This window comes from Ovis aries, chromosome 13 (genome assembly GCF_016772045.2).
Source record: "Ovis aries strain OAR_USU_Benz2616 breed Rambouillet chromosome 13, ARS-UI_Ramb_v3.0, whole genome shotgun sequence".
NCBI classification, from domain to species: domain Eukaryota; kingdom Metazoa; phylum Chordata; class Mammalia; order Artiodactyla; family Bovidae; genus Ovis; species Ovis aries.
The window spans coordinates 75,901,247-75,919,724 of NC_056066.1; the positions used below are offsets into that span (position 1 = coordinate 75,901,247).

General features: G+C 46.8%; 1 long non-coding RNA gene and 1 other non-coding gene across 2 annotated transcripts; one reads left to right on the plus strand and one right to left on the minus strand.

Moving 5' to 3' along the window:
- Positions 1-12,749: 12,749 nt before the first annotated feature.
- On the plus strand, positions 12,750-18,096 carry LOC132657580 (uncharacterized). The gene is made up of 2 exons (XR_009595980.1): positions 12,750-13,305; positions 17,024-18,096. It is a non-coding gene; the product is annotated as an uncharacterized LOC132657580 (long non-coding RNA).
- LOC114117701 (U6 spliceosomal RNA) lies at positions 18,078-18,184 on the minus strand. Its single transcript, XR_003591359.1, has one exon. It is a non-coding gene; the product is annotated as a U6 spliceosomal RNA (small nuclear RNA).
- Between the last annotated feature and the right edge of the window lie 294 nt (positions 18,185-18,478).

Genomic DNA, 18,478 nt, shown 5'->3' on the forward strand with positions numbered 1-18,478 from the left:
GAGAGATAGATAAACAAGATACTACTGGATAGCATAGGGAACCATGTGATAACTTATGATGAAAAATATGAAAAATGATAAATGTATATGTACAACTGAATCGCTTTGCTGTACACCAGAAACACAACATTGCCAATCAACCATTCTTCAACTTTAAAACCATGATTAAAACAAATAAAGGGTATGAAAGCACCCGCCATTAAATAAAACATTCACGATGACCTGTCTCACTGCTGTTTTCTGAGTGATTCTTTACTAATTAAATGCAGCCCTGACTCCCCCCATCAGCACCCCTTCGTCTAACCCCATACCTGACTTTCCCACCCCATCACCCTGTTTTTCAGTGAAGCTGGGAAGCATGTCCCAAGTCTGTCCCCTGGGGCTCCTTCTCCTGTTTCCCTTGCTTGCTGGCCTAACACCCACTCTCTAGTTGCCACCTCACGTCCAGGAGGTCTTTCCTGATTTCTCACCTGGGCGATTTCTGGGCCCCCAAACTCCTCATGGCCCCTGTCTATGTGAATTCTCAGCGTGGGGGCTTCTGGGACCTCCCATTGAATAAGGCAAACTCAACTTCTAGACTCTCCCAAACCAGCTCCTCCAAAAGGCTCCTCTATCCCAGTCAACAGAATCACACCCTTTGACAGGTTTGTTTCAAACCCCCACCCTTGACTCCTACTTCCACACATACCCTCCTCCAAACCATCAGCAAGCCTGGGCATGCTTCCCCCAAGAGTGTTCTGAACCTGGCTCTCGTTTGTCAACTAACACCCTGAATCAGCACCATGGCCTCTGTGCACCCAGGGGACCGCTACAGCCTTCTCCCAGTCCGCCATCTTCCTGCTGAATCACCTGAGGATTCAGCTCTAGAGGCCTTGCCTCACCTCCCAGAGGTTCACCCTGTGCAGTCGAGACTAGGAATCCTGTTCTGACTGGTCTCCAGTCTCCCATCCTGCCCTCTCTGGGCGCTTCCCCTCACAGCATCTAGAGGGAGCCTATTAAAAAATATCACTTGCCTGCTCAAAACTTTCCGTGGACAGCACTGGTCGCAACAGACAAAAGGTAGAAACAGCTCAACTGTCCACTGACAAATGAATGGATGAACAAATTCAGTGTATGTACAGAGTGGATTATTCAGCTACAAACAGAAATGAAATACTGATGTATACAACAGGAGTGAACCTGGAAAGCCTTAGTAAGTGAAAGAAGCCAGATTTAAAAAAGCCATATTTAAATGAAAGATCCAGAAGAGGCAAACCCAGAGACGGAAAGAACACTGATGGTTGCCAGGGGCCAGAGAGGGCTGGGGGGAAATATGAGGAGGGACTGCTTAATGGGTATTGGCGCTTTCCCTTTTGGGGTGATGGAAAAGCTCTGGGACTAGACAGTGGTGGTTGTACAGCATTGTGAAGGTACTTAATGCCAATGGATTGCACATGCTGAAATGGGTGACAGGACAACCCTGGCTGTCCAGTGGCTAAGACTCCATGCTCCCAGTGCCTGGGGACTGGGTTCGATCCCTAGTCAGGGAACTAGATCCCTCATGCCACATAGCCAAACAGGTAAATGATTAAACATTAAATAAAATGGGTGAAGTGGTAAATTTTGCATTATAAATACGACAACTTAAAAAAACCTTCCACAGCCTTTTATGTCACCTTGGATAAAAATCCCAACTCCTCCACAGTCCTCCCCTCTATTCCCACCGACTTCCCACTGGCTCACTGCACTCCAGCCACCTGTCTGCCACCCTGCTGTTTTTCAAAGCACCCTTTGCTTTTTCCTACCCCTCATTTGGGGCTCAGTGGTAAAGACTCTGACTGCCAATGCAGGAGACTCGGGTTCAACTCCTGGGTCGGGAAGATCCCCTGGAGAAGGAAATGGCAACCCACTCCAGTATTCTTGTGTGGGAAATCCCATGGAAGGAGGAGCCTGGGGGGCTATAGTCCACGGGGTCGCAGAAGAGTAGGACACGACAGAGTGACTAAACACTGCCACCAATCTCTCTTTTGACCTTAAAGTTTGTCAGTATTTCGGTCTTGCTCTTGAATCTCTCCTGCTGTTACAAAGTTTACAAGTGTAAAACTGCCATTTACGTCCTGGGTCCCCCTCCAGTGGCACCAGGGCTATTGAGGGAAGTCAGAGTTTGTTCAGTGACGAACTGCTTGCTTGATTGGAATGGATTCTTTACATCCACTTTCTGGCATCACACCCTGTCTTCATACCTTCCCCTCTTAAATCACACCTTTTCATTCCCTGGCTCAAAACCCTCCATGGGTTCCCATGAGCTGAGAACAGGAGTCTGCAAAGTACAGCCCACAGACCAAATCCAGCCCACCACCTGTTTTTGTCTGGCCCATGAGCTAAAAAAGTTTCGTTACATTTTTAAATGGTTGGGAAAAAAATCAAAAATGAAAGCAATTTGGAGAATGCATGAATTATACAAAATTTTGGAGAAGAAAATGCAACCCACTCCAGTATTCTTGCCTAGAGAATCCCATACACAGAGGAGCCTGGCTGGCTGTAATCCATAGGGCTGCACAAAGTCGGACACAACTGAAGCAACTTAGCACAGGAAATTCAAGTTTCAGTGTCTATTTAAGTAATGTTTTATTGAAACACAGCCTTGGGCACACACTTGTTATCCAGGCCTGCTTTTATGCTACAATAATAGGGTCTCATAGTTGCAATAGAGATCATACATGGTCCTCAAAGTTAAAGTCGCTCAGTTGTGTCTGACTCTTTGTGACCCCATGGCCTATACAGTCTGTGGAATTCTCCAGGCCAGAATACTGCAGTCGGTAGCCTTTCCCTCGTCCAGGGGATCTTCCCAACCCAGGGATCGAACCCAGGTCTCCTACATTGCAGGCGGATTCTTTACCAGCTGAGCCACAAGGGATAGTCCTCAGAGCTTAATATAATTACTAACTGGTCCTTTACAGAAGGGCTTTCCCAGGTGGCTGAGTGATAAAGAATCTGCTGGCCAATGCAGGAGACGCCTGTGTGGGGAAGATCCCCTGGAGAAGGAAAGAGCAACCTGCTCCAGTATTCTTGCCTGGAAAATTCCAGAGGAGCCTGGCAATTACAGTCCGTGGGGTCGTAAAAAGTCGTACACGACTGTGTGGCTGAGTATGCACGCACATTTGCAAAAAATCTCTGCACATTCCCTCTCAGATGAAAATCCTGTATCTGGCCTGCAGAGCCCCCTCAGGCCTGGTCCCTAAATCTCTGAGCTCGAGGTCTTTGCTCAGCACCCATCTGAGCTGGCTCCCTTACCCTTCTGGGACATCGCCTGTTATTTCCTTCCTAGGACACAGCACAACACATAAGCACCTTAATTCTTCGCTTAGTTACTTTTTGCTTGTGTACAAAGGAAGGAACTCTGTGAATCTGTTCACTAATATTCCCCAGGCTACCATAGACCTGGGTACCACAGTGGCTACTCAATAAATATTTAGCCAATGAATCACACTTTTTTTCTTACATAAAGGAGTTTCTCTGCAACATCTTCAGTAGATCAGCCATGGCCCTGATTTGGATTTTGTACCTTCCTGCAACGTATAATGTCATAATTTATATACAAATAGAGAAAGTTGACCACCAGTCATTTTATCTATGGCAATATAGAGAAATATAAACAAAACAGCTTTCCCCTTCAACTGTTTATTGACGCCAGTCATCTGACCTACTTTGGGGTCCTGGAAATGTGCCCCTTGCATCTAGTCAAACTAGTCCCCACCCTTTCAGGACCTTTGCACCTGGTCCTTCTTCTTCAGAGCCAGGACCAAAGGTTAGCTCCTCCAGGAAGCTCTCTGGGATCACGCCACATCCCAACAGTGATTTGCCTTCCCAACGCTTACCATATTCTAAAATTAAGTGTCATATTTCCTTTTAAGGCAGGAAACATGTTGTTTTCATATATTATAGTTACCACCACAGAGTCCAGAGCAGGTCTAGAATTCAAGACTCTCTCAGTGTTTGTTTGCGTGACTAAAATCCCTTGAGTTTCTGTACACATTTTGTTTCCCCCTGTACACATTTTTAAAATAGTTTGTTACTGGGTATAAAAAGATGCTTAACCCTTTATTGATGGGGGGGATTTTTGCAGAAACTAAAGCTTGTGGCTGGTGATTTGTTATGTAAGTGATATTGATACGGCTCTGGTCAATAATGTGTTAATATGTACTTGCTAAGTAACTAGAGTGACTTCTAGGAGCTTTCACCTCCTTTTAAAGCCACTCCCACCTCCAACTCTTGCAAGAAGATATGGGCAGTGTCTGGCAGCATCATCTTTACCTTAAAGAGCAGAAACACCCACTGAGTTTACTACCTCCAGGTGCTGATACGACCTTTATATCATTTAATTAATCCTCCCAATAACTCTATGCATCAGGTTCTATTATTACCTTCATCTTACAGGTGAAGAAACCAAGGCAGAGAAACTAAGTAACGTACTTGTCTGAAAAAGGAAGACATTCATAAGAAAAATGAACTCCCAACCTTAAATTTCAAGAAACAAATACTGTGGAAAAGGAATCAAGGCAGAGAGGAAACACTCAAACACGATCCGAAATCAGCTTCACAGCAACGAAACAGAGGACAGTAAAGCTCCCATAGAAACCCCAGACTTGGACGATTTGGTCAAAACTCAATTCTCAGATGATCTCAGGCCACCAAAGCTCGTATTTTCCAGCCAGTACTGCAAGTCCCAAACCTGGTCATCACCCTTGACCTCTCCCCTCTCCCTCTCCTCTCCCACTTCCCATCCGGGAGCTCCGTAGGATTTACCTTCTGAGCGTCTTACACTGTCGACTGCGGCCACGTAACTCCATTCTACGGAGGTGGTGGCCTGCTCCAGATCCACCATTAGCTGTTATCTGGGCAGGAAGGGAACGGCCTCCCACCAGCCCCCAGGCCCCAGTCTGCTCCCATCCCCCACTCTCAGCAGCCAGAGGGATCTTTTGAAATTTCAATTTGGATCAGGACACACCCCCATTTCCCGCCCCCTATCTCCAAAAACCTTTCAAAGATTTCCCATTGTTCTCAAGTCAAAGTCTTTCTTTCTTAACCAAGACTTCTGGGGTCTGCAGGATTCCTTTCCCCAACTTCAGCTTAAGTCTCAACTCCAACCAGACCCCAGCCATCTTGGGAGGCTCTGATACCAACAAGGCTTCTGACCCGGTTCAAATTCTGACCCTGCTATTCATTCTCTGTGTGACCTTGTGCAAGTAACTTAACCTCTCTGGGCAAATGCAAATTGTAACGTAGTCCATAGTGTTGACAAGAGTCAGTTGGTTCCTTTCAGTTCAGTTCAGTCGCTCAGTCGTGTCCGCCTCTTTGCGACCCCATGGACTACAGCATGCCAGGCCTCCCTGTCCACCACCAACTCCTGGAGCTTTCTCAGACTCATGTCCATTGAGTTGGGGATGCCATCCAACCATCTCACTTCTGTCTTCCCCTTCTCCCACCTTCAATCTTACCAGCATCAGGGTCTTTTCAAATGAGTCAGTTCTTCACATCAAGGGGCCAAAGAGTTTCAGCTTCAGCATCAGTCCTTTCAATGAATATTCAGGACTGATTTCCTTTAGGATTGATCTCCTTTGCAGTCCAAGAGATTCTCAAGAGTCTTCTCTAACACCACAGTTCAAAAGCATCAATTCTTCAGAACTCAGCTTTCTTTAGAGTCCAACTCTCACATCCACACATGACTACTGGAAAAACCATAGCTTTGACTAGACAGACCTTTGTTGGCAAAGTAATATCTCTGCTTTTTAATATGCTGTCTAGGTTGGTCATAGCTTTTCTTCCAAAGGGCAAGCATCTTAATTTCATGGCTGCAGTCACTATCTGCAGTGATTTTGGAACTCAAAAAATAAAGTCTCTCACTGTTTCTATTGTTTCCCCGTCTACTTGCCGTGAGTGATGGGACCGGATGCCATGATCTTAGTTTTCTGAATGTTGAGTTTTAAACCAACTTTTTCACTCTCCTCTTTCACTTTCATCAAGAGGTTTTTAGTTCTTCGCTTTCTGCCATAAGGGTGGTGTCATCTGTGTGTTTGAGTTTATTGATATTTCTCCTACCAAACTTGATTCTACCTTGTGCTTCATCCAGCCTGGCATTTCTCATGATGTACTCTGCATTTAAGTTAAATAAGCAGGGTGAAAATATAAAGCGTTGATATACTCCTTTCCCGATTTGGAACCAGTCTGTTGTTCCATGTCCAGATCTCACTTGCTTCTTGACCTGCATACAGATTTCTCAGGAGGCAGGTAAGGTGGTCTGATATTCCCTCCTCGAAGAATTTCCCACAGTTTGTTGTGATCCACACAGTCAAAGGCTTTGGCATAGTCGATAAAGCAGAAATAGATGTTTTTCTGGAACTCTCTTGCATTTTTGATGATCCGGCAGATGTTGGCAATTTGATCTCTGGTTCCTCTGCCTTTTCTAAAACCAGCTTGAACATCTGGAGGTTCACGGTTCATGTATTGCTGAAGCCTGGCTTGGAGAATTTTGAGCATTACTTTACTAGCATGTGAGATGAGTGCAATTGTGTGGTAGTTTGAGCATTCTTTGGCATTGCCTTTCTTTGGGACTGGAATGAAAACTGACCTTTTCTAGTTCTGTGGCCACTGCTGAGTTTTCCACATTTGGTGGCATATTGAGTGCAGCACTTTCACAGCATCATCTTTCAGGATTTGAAATAGCTCCACTGGAATTTCATCACCTCCACTAGCTTTGTTTGTAGTGATGCTTTCTAAGGCCCACTTGACTTCACATTCCAGGATGCCTGGCTCCAGGTGAGGGATCACACCATTGTGGTTATCTGGGTCATGAAGATCTTTTGTATAGTTCTTCTGTGTATTCTTGCCATGTCTTCTTAATATCTTCTACTTCTGTTAGGTCCATACCATTTCTATCCTTTATCGAGCCCATCTTTGCATGAAATGTTCCCTTGGTATCTCTAATTTTTCTGAAGAGAACTCTAGTCTTTCCCATTCTGTTGTTTTCCTCTATTTCTTTGCATTGATCACTTAGGAAGGCTTTCTTATCTCTCCTTGCTGTTCTTTGGAACTCTGCATTCAAATGGGAATATCTTTCCCTTTCTCCTTTCCTTTAGCTTGTCTTCTTTTCTCAGCTGTTTATAAGGCCTCCTCAGACAACCATTTAGACTTCTTGCATTTCTTTTTCTTGGGAATGGTCTGATCCAATGTCACAAACCTCCATCCATAGTCCTTCCGACACTCTATCAGATCTAATCTCTTGAATCTACTTGTCACTCCCACTGAATACTCATAAGGGATTTGATTTAAGTCATACCTGAATGTTTCCTTTAGTAATAGTGTTTACTTGGCACAGTGTCTGGCACTGCTTAGCTGTCACTATTGTTAGCAGAAATCTCCTACTCATCCTTCAAAACCCAACACAAAATTCATTTCTTCAGGGCACCCTTCCTGGAGTCACTTTCCAATTAATTAGACTCAGTTCAGTTCAGTTCAGTTGCTCAGTCGTGTCTGACTATTTGCGACCCCATGAATTGCAGCACGCCAGGCCTCCCTGTCCATCACCAACTCCCGGAGTTCACTCAGACTCACGTCCATCAAGTCAGTGATACCATCCAGCCATCTCATCCTCTGTCATCCCCTTCTCCTCCTGCCCCCAATCCCTCTCAGCATCAGAGTCTTTTCCAATGAGTCAACTCTTCGCATGAGGTGGCCAAAGTACTGGAGTTTCAGCTTTAGCATCATTCCTTCCAAAGAAATCCCAGGGCTGATCTCCTTCAGAATGGACTGGTTGGATCTCCTTGCAGTCCCAGGGACTCTCAAGAGTCTTCTCCAACACCACAGTTCAAAAGCATCAACTCTTCGGCACTCAGCCTTCTTCACAGTCCAACTCTCACATCCATACATGACCACAGGAAAAACCATATCCTTGACTAGACGGACCTTAGTTGGCAGAGTAACATCTCTGCTTTTGAATATGCTATCTAGGTTGGTCATAACTTTCTTCCAAGGAGTAAGTGTCTTTTAACTCATGGCTACAGTCACCATCTGCAGTGATTTTGGAGCCCCCAAAATAAAGTCTGCCACTGTTTCCACTGTTTCCCCATCTATTTCTCATGAAGTGATGGGACCAGATGCCATGATCTTCGTTTTCTGAATGTTGAGCTTTAAGCCAACTTTTTCACTCTCCTCTTTCACTTTCATCAAGAGGCTTTTTAGCTCCTCTTCACTTTCTGCCATAAGGGTGGTGTCATCTGCATATCTGAGGTTATCGATATTTCTCCTGGCAATCTTGACTCCAGCTTGTGCTTCTTCCAGTCCAGCGTTTCTCATGATGTACTCTGCACAGAAGTTAAATAAGCAAGGTGACAGTATTCAGCCTTGACGCACTCCTTTTCCTATTTGAAACCAGTCTGTTGTTCCATGTCCAGTTCTAACTGTTGCTTCCTGACCTGCATACAGATTTCTCAAGAGGCAGGTCATGTGGTCTGGGATTCCCATCTCTTTCAGAATTTGCCAGTTTATTGTGATGCACACAGTCAAAGGCTTTGGCATAGTCGATAAAGCAGAAATAGATGTTTTTCTGGAACTGTCTTGCTTTTTCCATGATCCAGCAGATGTTGACAATTTGATCTCTGGTTCCTCTGCTTTTTCTAAAACAAGCTTGAACATCTGGAAGTTCACGGTTCACGTATTGCTGAAGCCTGGCTTGGAGAATTTTGAGCATTACTTTACTAGTGTGTGAGATGAGTGCAATTGTACGGTAGTTTGAGCATTCTTTGGCATTGCCTTTCTTTGGAATTGGAATGAAAACTGACCTTTTCCAGTCCTGTGGCCACTGCTGAGTTTTCCATATTTGCTGGCATATTGAGTGCAGCACTTCCACAGCATCATCTTTCAGGATTTGAAATAGCTCCACTGGAATTCCATCACCTCCACTAGCTTTGTTCGTAGTGATGCTTTCTAATGCCCACTTGACTTCACATTCCAGAATGTCTGGCTCTAGGTGAGTGATCACACCATCGTGATTATCTGGTTTGTGAAGCTCTTTTTCGTACAGTTCTTCTGTGTATTCTTGCCACGTCTTCTTAATATCTTCTATTTCTGTTAGGTCCGTGCCATTCCTGTCCTTTATCAAGCCCATCTTTGCATGAAATGTTCCGTTGGTATCTCTAATTTTCTTGACGAGATCTCTAGACTTTCCCATTCTGTTGTTTTCCTCTATTTCTTTGCATTGATCGCTGAAGAAGGCTTTCTTATCTCTTCTTGCTATTCTTTGGAACTCTGCATTCAGATGCTTATATCTTTCCTTTTCTCCTTTGCTTTTCGCCTCTCTTCTTTTCCCAGCTATTTGTAAGGCCTCCCCAGACAGCCATTTTGCTTTTTTGCATTTCTTTTCCATGGGGATGGTCTTGATCCCTGTCTCCTATACTATGTCACGAACCTCATTCCATAGTTCATCAGGCACTCTATCTATCAGATCTAGGCCCTTAATTCTGTTTCCCCCTTCCACTGTATAATCATAAGTCATACCTGAATGGTCTAGCGGTTTTCCCTACTTTCTTCAATTTGAGTCTGAATTTGGTAATAAGGAGTTCATGATCTGAGCCACAGTCAGCTCCTGGTCTTGTTTTTGTTGACTGTATGGAGCTTCTCCATCTTTGGCTGCAAAGAATATAATCAATCTGATTTCAGTGTTGAAGACTGCCCCCTGCTATTCGCTGCCTTCATGCTGCTATGACAATCATAAATGAATCCTTAATACATTTAATAACTGGATGTAAAGTCATCATTGATTCCTTATTTAGTGTTTACTTTGTTCAATTCTGTATCTCCCTCACACACAGTAGGAGCTCAGAAGTCATCTGGTGAGTGTTGATCAAAGACTGGCTGAATGGATCAACCCTAGGGATGCCTGAATCTGCAGTTGAAGAAGAATTAGGAAAGTTGAATTTTAATGAGAATTATAGAAAACTGGAGCCAGACTGAGGGGGTTTAGGAGGGGAGGGGTAATTAGGTTACAAATAGGAAGCTACAGTGATTTGGTATGTAAAGCAACAGTGGGAGGGGCTGCATGCAGGGAGGGGTCAACCTAAACTGACTCCTGAGAATTCCCAGGAGAGCAACTCAAGTGTTACCCTGGGGCAGGAATCTGCCTGGGATCTGGGCTAGTGGGCCGCATAGAGTCAGACAGGACTGAAGCGACTTAGCAGCAGCAGCAGCAGCAGCCCTTTCTCCTTGCTCTTACCCCCACCGCCACCCCCACTTCCCCACCTCCCTGGCTTACCAGCCCCAGTTCCTCTTGTCCTAGCTATATCCCAGGCCTCAACCGGTCTAACATCAGAACCTGTAAAGGGTGGCCAGGTTTAGCAAATAAAAATAGAGGACACCCAATCTAAAATTGAAAAGTTCCAGCACCACTAACTCTTAACTCTCTGGTCCCATCAAACTCAACCCAGTAGGGTCTTCTCTTTTTTTATTATTATTTATTTATTTTTATTTTTGGGTCTTCTCTTAATTACCTTTCTGTTTTGGAGTCCTGAGCCTCCTTGGAAGAGTCACTCAACCCCTCTGACTTGCTTCTGCCTCTGGGTAAGAGAGATAAGAGTGTCAACCACCCAGGGTGGAGTTAGAACTCTGAGAAAATGAGCTACCTGGGTCTTAGCACCATAAAGAGCAACCAGTAAGGCCATTCCTCTACTCCCTTCTCCTGATGTCATCTCCTGGGGTCTCACCATGAAGCTTTCCATACGAATTGCTGAACCCATTTTACAGAGGAGGAAAACTGAGGACAGCCAATCAGAGGAGGACTAAGAAGTGAATTCCCCTGTCTTTGGGACTCTCATGCTATAGCTCTTCTTGACTATCAGATGCGAATATACAGTAAACTATTAGCAACAGGAAGGCAGGGACTTGTCTTGGGTTTTGATGATGGACTCCCAGAAGCCAGCACACTGCCTGGCTCTCGGGAGGTGTGGCATAAATATCTATGGTACTGGGGACTCCCCTGGTGGTCCAGTGGTAAGACTCCAAGCTCCCAATGCAGGGGGACCAGGTTCAATCCCTGGTCAGGGAGCTGAATCCCACACGCCACAGCTGAGTTCCCATGACACAGCTAAAGATCCCACATGCTGCGACTAAGACCTGGTGCAGCCAAATGAATAACTATTCAAAGAGAGGTCCACGGGGTAGGCGGACACAGGTCCATCAGAGTCCCCGTTTTGCAAGAGTGCTTGCTCTTGCGTGTTCTCTCTCTCTCTGCATGCCTTGGGTGTCGAGCCCATGTCTGCCTTTCTGTGCTTGCTCCATCGCCCCAAATACGTTGGGTTGGTGAGGGGAGCAGTGGAGGGTTAAGCTTAAGGCAGATTTCTGTTTGTTTGTTTGTTTTCTCTTTTTCTAAAATGAAGCAAAGTGACAAAAATGTAGATTCAAAAGGAAAGAACCATGACCTTGGGGCTGTCAAAACAGCCACCTGGGTTGCTGTCCACCTGGGCAGGAGAGACCTCTGAGAACCTGAATTCAACGCAGTTCCATTCTGCATTCGTTAGACACCCCATGTTTTCCCATCTGCTGGCAAGTTGTCCTGAAATAATTAGGAGATAAAGGGATTTTAAGGAGAATAGGATTTTGAGGGTATCTGAGGAGCTGTATTGAATCCAGCCCAGAAAGCCCACTGAGAATGTGGAACCACGACGTGGTCACATGGATTAACCCGCCTTGAGAGTCACCAGTGGGTTTACAGGGGCAACCATGGTACCTGTTCTTAACTGCTCCCACCTGGACCTAAAGTCAGACAGAAACACTGGGGTCTGACTTAGGGCATTATTCCCTTTCTCACCAATGTTTTCTTCATTTGGAGACAGAAATCGAACGGTCCTGGGCTGTGATAAAAGAAGTCTGGAATTCTAAGGCCAGTTTGATCAGACGTCGTGCTCTTTGCAGTTAACCAGAATTGACTTGCCAGTGTTATAGGTTCATTAAATGCTCACCTTTGGGGCACCCCTGCCACGGCCAGTGACAGCCTGGTCATGGCTCTTGACCTGACCAGTGGACCTTTCTCCATGGACGTCCCCTGGAGGAAAGAGCCTTCAGCTTCAAGGTCACCTCCTCCCAGAGGCCTTCCTTGAGGGCTTTAACCCTCAAAGGTGCCCCAGCCCCGCCCAGCAGTCACCCTGTATGACATCACCCTGTTGCACAGAGCCCTGGGGCTGTTCTCTGCTGACTTACTGGATTCTTGGTCTCCCCCAGCTAGATGTTCAGCCCCAAAAAGACAGGGTGCTGTCTGGCTAGTTCATTGTGTATCCCCAGCCCTAGGAGCCTGCCAAGTCCAGGGCAGACGTCACGTTAGAGCCTGTTAAAAGGATAAATAAGAGTAATAGTAATAATAACTCATGTTAACTGCCTGCTATTTTTTGGTCTCCAGGTGAGGCGCGAATCAACGTTTTCCATATTTTAAGCCACTCAATCCTCCCAGCATTTTGAGGTAGGTGCCCTGGCTACCGCTTTGCAGTGGTTGTACCCCTGTGTCTGGAATGTTCTTCCCTCAAAAAGCTACAGGATTCACCCCCTGCCTTCATTCAGGACTCCGCTCAAATGCCAGCCACTCAGAAGCCTTGCCAGCACCCCCCCATCCCATGCCCCACCGTTAGGGGCTGAACTGCATTGTCTCTGCCAAGAAGCGTAATGGACCACCCCACCCACCGCCCCCAGCGGAGAATGTGGCCTCTGGGGAAGTAAGATCTGTACAGAGATCAAAATGAAATGGGGTCATGGGGGTGCGCCCTCATCTAAGAAGCGCGGTGCTCTTATTCAAAAGGGACCTTTGGACAGACATGCACAGAGAGAAGATGCTGTGGAGACGCACAGGGTGAAGGCCTCGGGTAGATGGAGGATTGGTCTGCAGGATTTACAAGTCTCGGAATGCCCAAGAGAGCTGGGAAACCAGCAGAAGTGAGGAGGAGACAAGGAAGGATTCCCCGCCCCCACAGGTCCCCACGGACACCTTGGATTCAGACCTCTGGCCTCTAGGAGGGCAAGACAACAAGGCTCTATTGCTTTAAGCCTCCCGGTTTGTGGAACTTTGTTCACAGCCTAGGAAACCAAGACACCTGCTTGTTTTTCTTTCTGGCACTTACCACCACCTGCCTCCACACTGATACATTTTGTCTCTTTACTCCCCGCACCCAGCCTGGAGTGTCAGTCTCTCAGGGTCAAGGTCTAATGCTCATGCATCTGTTACAAAGCCTGACATGGATTTGTTCCTTCAAGAAGGATCTACTGAGTGCCTACTGCGTGCCAGGTTTTTCTGTAAGTGCTGGGGATACAGCAGTGAATTTGGCAAATATCCTTTGAAGCTGACAGTCTAGGGAGAAGAGACAGAAAATAAACAGGAAATGGTGATAAGTACTATGGGGACAAATATAACAGGAAGGGACCCAGGGAGTTTGTGGTGGGAGGCAGTGATAATTGGGGTGGACAGAGACCTCCAGAAGGAGGTGGCAGCTGAGTGGAGGCCCCAAGGAGATAGGGGAGGAGGCACAAGTTTGTCTGGGGAATACATTACAGGAAGGGCCGCAGCTCCCCGCCTAGAGATTTTGCCCCCACCAGAGGACATGTGGCAATTTCTGGAGATATGGAGATTCTGTGGACAGCTAGTACGGAGAGGCCAGGAATGCTGGTGACCATCCTGAAATGCACCTCCCCACCCCCCACCCCACAACAAAGCTAACTAACCAGCCCCAAACATCCGTGGCATGAAGTTAAGAAGCGCAAAGGTATGGGGAGGAGGAAGGCTCACCCTGAGAGCAAGGCTCACCCTGCAAGTGTGGGTGCTGGGTGCTGGGTGTTGGAGGAGTGCTGGAAAGATTTACACCAGGGCAGGAAACAGCAGCAGAGGAGGTCAGAGGTCACCAAGGGAGGGAGGAACAAGACGGCCATTGGGACCATTTTAAGGAGCTCCGTTTGTTTTCTAGTTTGGCTGCTTTGGGTCTTAGCTGCATCAGGCGAGATCTTTAGTTCTGGTTCATGGACTCTAACTGCAGCATGCGGGCATCGTGGCTCCGTGGCACATGGGATCTTAGTTCCCCCAATAGGGATCAAACTCGTGTCCCCTGCATTGCAAGGTGGATTCCTAACCCCCGGACCACCAGGGAAGTCCCAGGAGCTCTGTCGTGATCCTCAATGAGACAGGGAACCACTGGCAGGTTTCCAGCAGAGGAGAGACCCAGGCTGGCTTACTCTGAAGGAGTAAGCCTCTCCTTTGAGGCTGCAAGTAGATCAATGACAGGGGCGAGGGCAAGAGGAGGGAGCCCAGTGGAGAGGCTATTAGGCTATTTCAGGCCCAGGCGAAGGTGGCCCAGATCAGAGTGGAGACTGAGGAGGTGGAGAGAAAGGGGTAAGGTTCTAGATCTGCTTGGAAAGTCCAGCTGGTAGGGTTTGTGTAGGGTGGGAGAGGAGTAGATGACTCCAAGGTTTGGGGGCCTGAGTTGCTGAGAAGATGCAGTTGGTGTGGCAGAGATGTGGATGTAAAGGGGGGAGTGGGTTGGGGGAGGACAGGAGAGGGGACGAGTGACTCTTAGTCACACCGGTAGATGGCAAGGAAGCAGTTGAGTAGCCAGCAGTGTGTAGGGGGAAGGGGGAGTTTGAGCTGGAGATATAAATGTGGGAAGGGGCATCAGCGTATAGAGAGTAGATGGTTGGATGGCATCAGCGACTCGATGGACATGAGTCTGAGCAAGCTCCGGGAGTTGGTGATGGACAGGGAAGCCTGGCGTGCTGCAGTCCATGGGGTCTCAAAGAGTCAGACAGGGCTGAGCAACTGAACTGAAAGGCATGATAGGGGATGAGATTTCCTAGAACTGGAGGTTCTAGGGACAAGGCACAGGTCCAAGGGCCAATCCTTGAGGCTCTCCACAGTCAGAACATTTGGCCCTGACAGTGAACTAAAGATGCCAAGAAGTGTCCGGTGAGATGGGAGGAGAACCAGTCTAGAGGCGCTTCCTAGGACCCAAGAACGCGTCCGAAGGAGGAGTCAGCCACCTCACCAAATGCTCCCGATCCGTCAAGTTGGCTGCGGCCTGAGAACAGACCATTGACTGGACTTAGCAACACGGTGGCCACAGAAGCGCTTGACAAACCTAAACCTTTGTTGATGGACAGCCTCAGACGTCCTCAAAAGATGGTCACTTCAAGCCGTGGGAAAGCAGCAGAGAAAGACATGTGCGTTCAAGCCTGGCTCGGGCATTTTCTAATTGTGTGACCTTGGACATGTTCTTGCCCGCCCCAATGCCCCAGTTACCCTCAACACTGTCTGAGTAGATGAGATCATGATAAGTCAAGAGGTTCTCAGCCTCATAAACCCAGAAACGCCTTGTAGGGGGCAGTGACGGTCGCTGGTATCTGTAAAGACACCACCGCTGAAATCAACATTCAAGGTCACCCAGCTTCTGCTGACATCATTCAGCAGAGAACAGACTGAGAATTCTCAACCTTTCAAGGACGGTTTGTGCTGTTAACGTGAGGTCGGAAACCTTCACGCTGACTGACAAAGATATAACGCATATATTATGTTAATCTGCATGATTTTGAATAGGAAATGAATACACAGGGTAAAGAATTAAAATATAGGAAGGTATCCAGGGAAAAATTAAGTTTCTCTGATCATTTGATGCCCTCCCCAGAGGCAATGACTAGCGCCAGCTGACAGAAAGTACACAGGCATCTTCCCCAGCAGTGGTACCCCCCTCCCTTTTTTTTTTTTTTTTCAATCTTTTGGCCACACCTCACAGGGATGTGGGATCTTTGTTTCCCCTCCAAGGATCGAACCCACACCTCCTGCTTTGGAAGTGTGGAGTCTTAACCACTGGATTTCCAGGGGAAGGCCCAGAAAGGAAATTTAGACACAGACAGATATGCACAGTGGGGAAGCTGAGGTTAAACAGAGGCAAGGGAAAGATGGCCTTCTACCAACCAGGGGAAAAGACCCAGAAAAAAGTCCTTCTCCCTCCTTGCCCACACACTGATTTTGGACTTGTCGTCTCCAGAACTGTGAGACAATACTTGTCCGTGGTTTAAGCCCCACGGTCTGCGGGACTTCGCTGTGGCAGCCCAAGCGAGCATCTGGCGCCTTACCTGCTCCACCAGTGGAAGGTCGGCTCCACGAGCACCAGGGATTTATGTTTCGATTTTTTCCAAACCTATTTATTTTTCACTGAAGGAAAACGGCTTCACAGCATGGTGTTAAGTCTCCGCCATCCATCAAGATGAGTCAGCCATAGATACACACGTGTCTCCTCCCTCCTTAGCCTCCCTCCCACCTCCCACCGCTGTTTTTTTTTTTAACATTTGTTTTTATTTATGTATTTGACTACACCAGCTCTTAATTGCAGCACACAGGATCTTCCACCTTTGCGGCAGCAGGAAGGATCTTCGGTTGTGCCTTGTAAACTCCTAGCTGCAGTGTGTGGGGTCTAATTCCCCGACCAGGGATGGAAACCGGGCCACCTGCATTAGGAGCATGGAGTCTTAGCTACTCACTGGGCCACTAGGGAAGTCCTGATTTCTGTCTGCTCTTATCACTGCTGTATGCCCAGGGAACTACAATCTGGCAGATTGCAGAGGGTCGGTACATTTCCGGAAGAAATAAAAGAAGGCATGTGTGGGCTCCATTCCTAGGCAGGGAGTGTGTTGGGCTGAAGAGGTGCGTAGGAGAGCTGTGAGTTACCTATAACCGAGGGGTGGGTAAGAATAAGAATAACATGCTGTCTTATCCTGTCTGGACACTGTTCTCCAAACACATAAAAGCCTGTGTGAAAGGTTACAGATGAGAAAAATCAAAGGTCAGAGAGGGGAAATGTAGTAGGTTGATTGATGGCCCCCAAAGATATCAGAACCTGTAAATGTTACCTTATTTGGAAAAGGGGGCCAGTCCGGATGTGATTAAATGGAGGATTTCGAGATGCGGAGATTATCCTGGGTTTTCCAGGTGGGCCCTGACTGCAACCTCATGTATGCATCCCTCTAACAGAAAGGCAGTGGGAGACTTGAAGACGGAGAGGAGATCGTGTGACCACGGACGCCGAGACTGGAGTGATGTGGCTGCAAGCCAAGGAAAGACAGCTGCCTTGGAAGCTGGAAGGGGCAAGAGCCTCCAGTTCTGCAACACCTTGATTTTGACCCAGTTACACTGATTCTGGAATTCTGAACTCCAGAACTGTGGGATGATAAATTTCTGTTGTTTTGAGCGGAACGAAAGCAAAAGCTGCCTAATTCTGTATAAGTCCAGGTGTTAAGGACACTCCATGAGCCTCTACCCCACCCCGCTGTCCCAACCCTGGACAGAACCACCATCATCTTATCCCTGGACTTTCACGTATGGCTCCCTTCCTGGTCCCCTCACAGTTACACTTTCCCCCGCATCACAGTCCTGTACCTTCTCCATACCTAGCGTGACCTGAGGATTGTGTTTCTCCCCATGTCTAAATCCTGCCTTTTCACTACACTTTGGATCTCTTGCAACATTTTTTAAAATTTGTTTATTTTTTATTGAAGGATAATTGCTTTACAGAATTTTGTTGTTTTCTGTCAAACCTCAACATGAATCAGCCATAGGTATACATGTATCCCCTCCCTCTTGAACCCCCCTCCCATCTCCCTCCCCATCCCACTCCTCTAGGTTGATCCAGAGCCCCTGTTTGAGTTTCCTGAGCCATACAGCAAATTCCTGTTGGCTATCTATTTTACATATAGTGATGTGAGTTTCCAAGTTACTCTTTCCATCCATCTCACCTCTCCTCCCCTCCCCCCATGTCCATAAGTCTATTCTCCATGTCTGTTTCTCCGCTGCCCTGTAAGTAAATCCTTCAGTACCATTATTCTAGATTCTGTATACATGCATTAGAATACGATATTTATCTTTCTCTTTGGACTTACTTCACTCTGTATAATAGGTTCTAGGTTCATCCACCTCATTAGGACTGACTCAAATGTGCTCCTTTTTATGGCTGAGTAACATTCCAGTGTGTGTGTACCGCAAGTTCTTTATCCATGCATCTGTCGATGGACATCTAGGCAGCTTCCATAAAAATATGGAACACTTCACGAATTTGTGCGTCTTCCTTGTGCAGGTGCCGTGTCAATCTCCTCTGTATCATTCCAAGTTTAGTATACGTGCTGCTGAAATGAGAACCAAAATTCTTAAAAAAAAAAAAATTATTTCCTGTGCTGGGTCTTAGACACAGCATGCAAGATCTTTGATCTTTGTTATGGCACCTGGGATCTCTAGTTTCAACATATGAATTCTTCGTTGCCGTATGTGAGATCCAGTTCCCTGACCAGAGATGGAACCTGGCCCCTGGCACTGGGAGTATGGAGTCTTGACCACTGGACCACCAAGGAAGTTCCTCTTCCAAAATTCTTGACACCGCCTACAAGAACCAGCCTAGGAGTCCAGAACCTAATTTTCTTTGTTATTGTTGTTGAC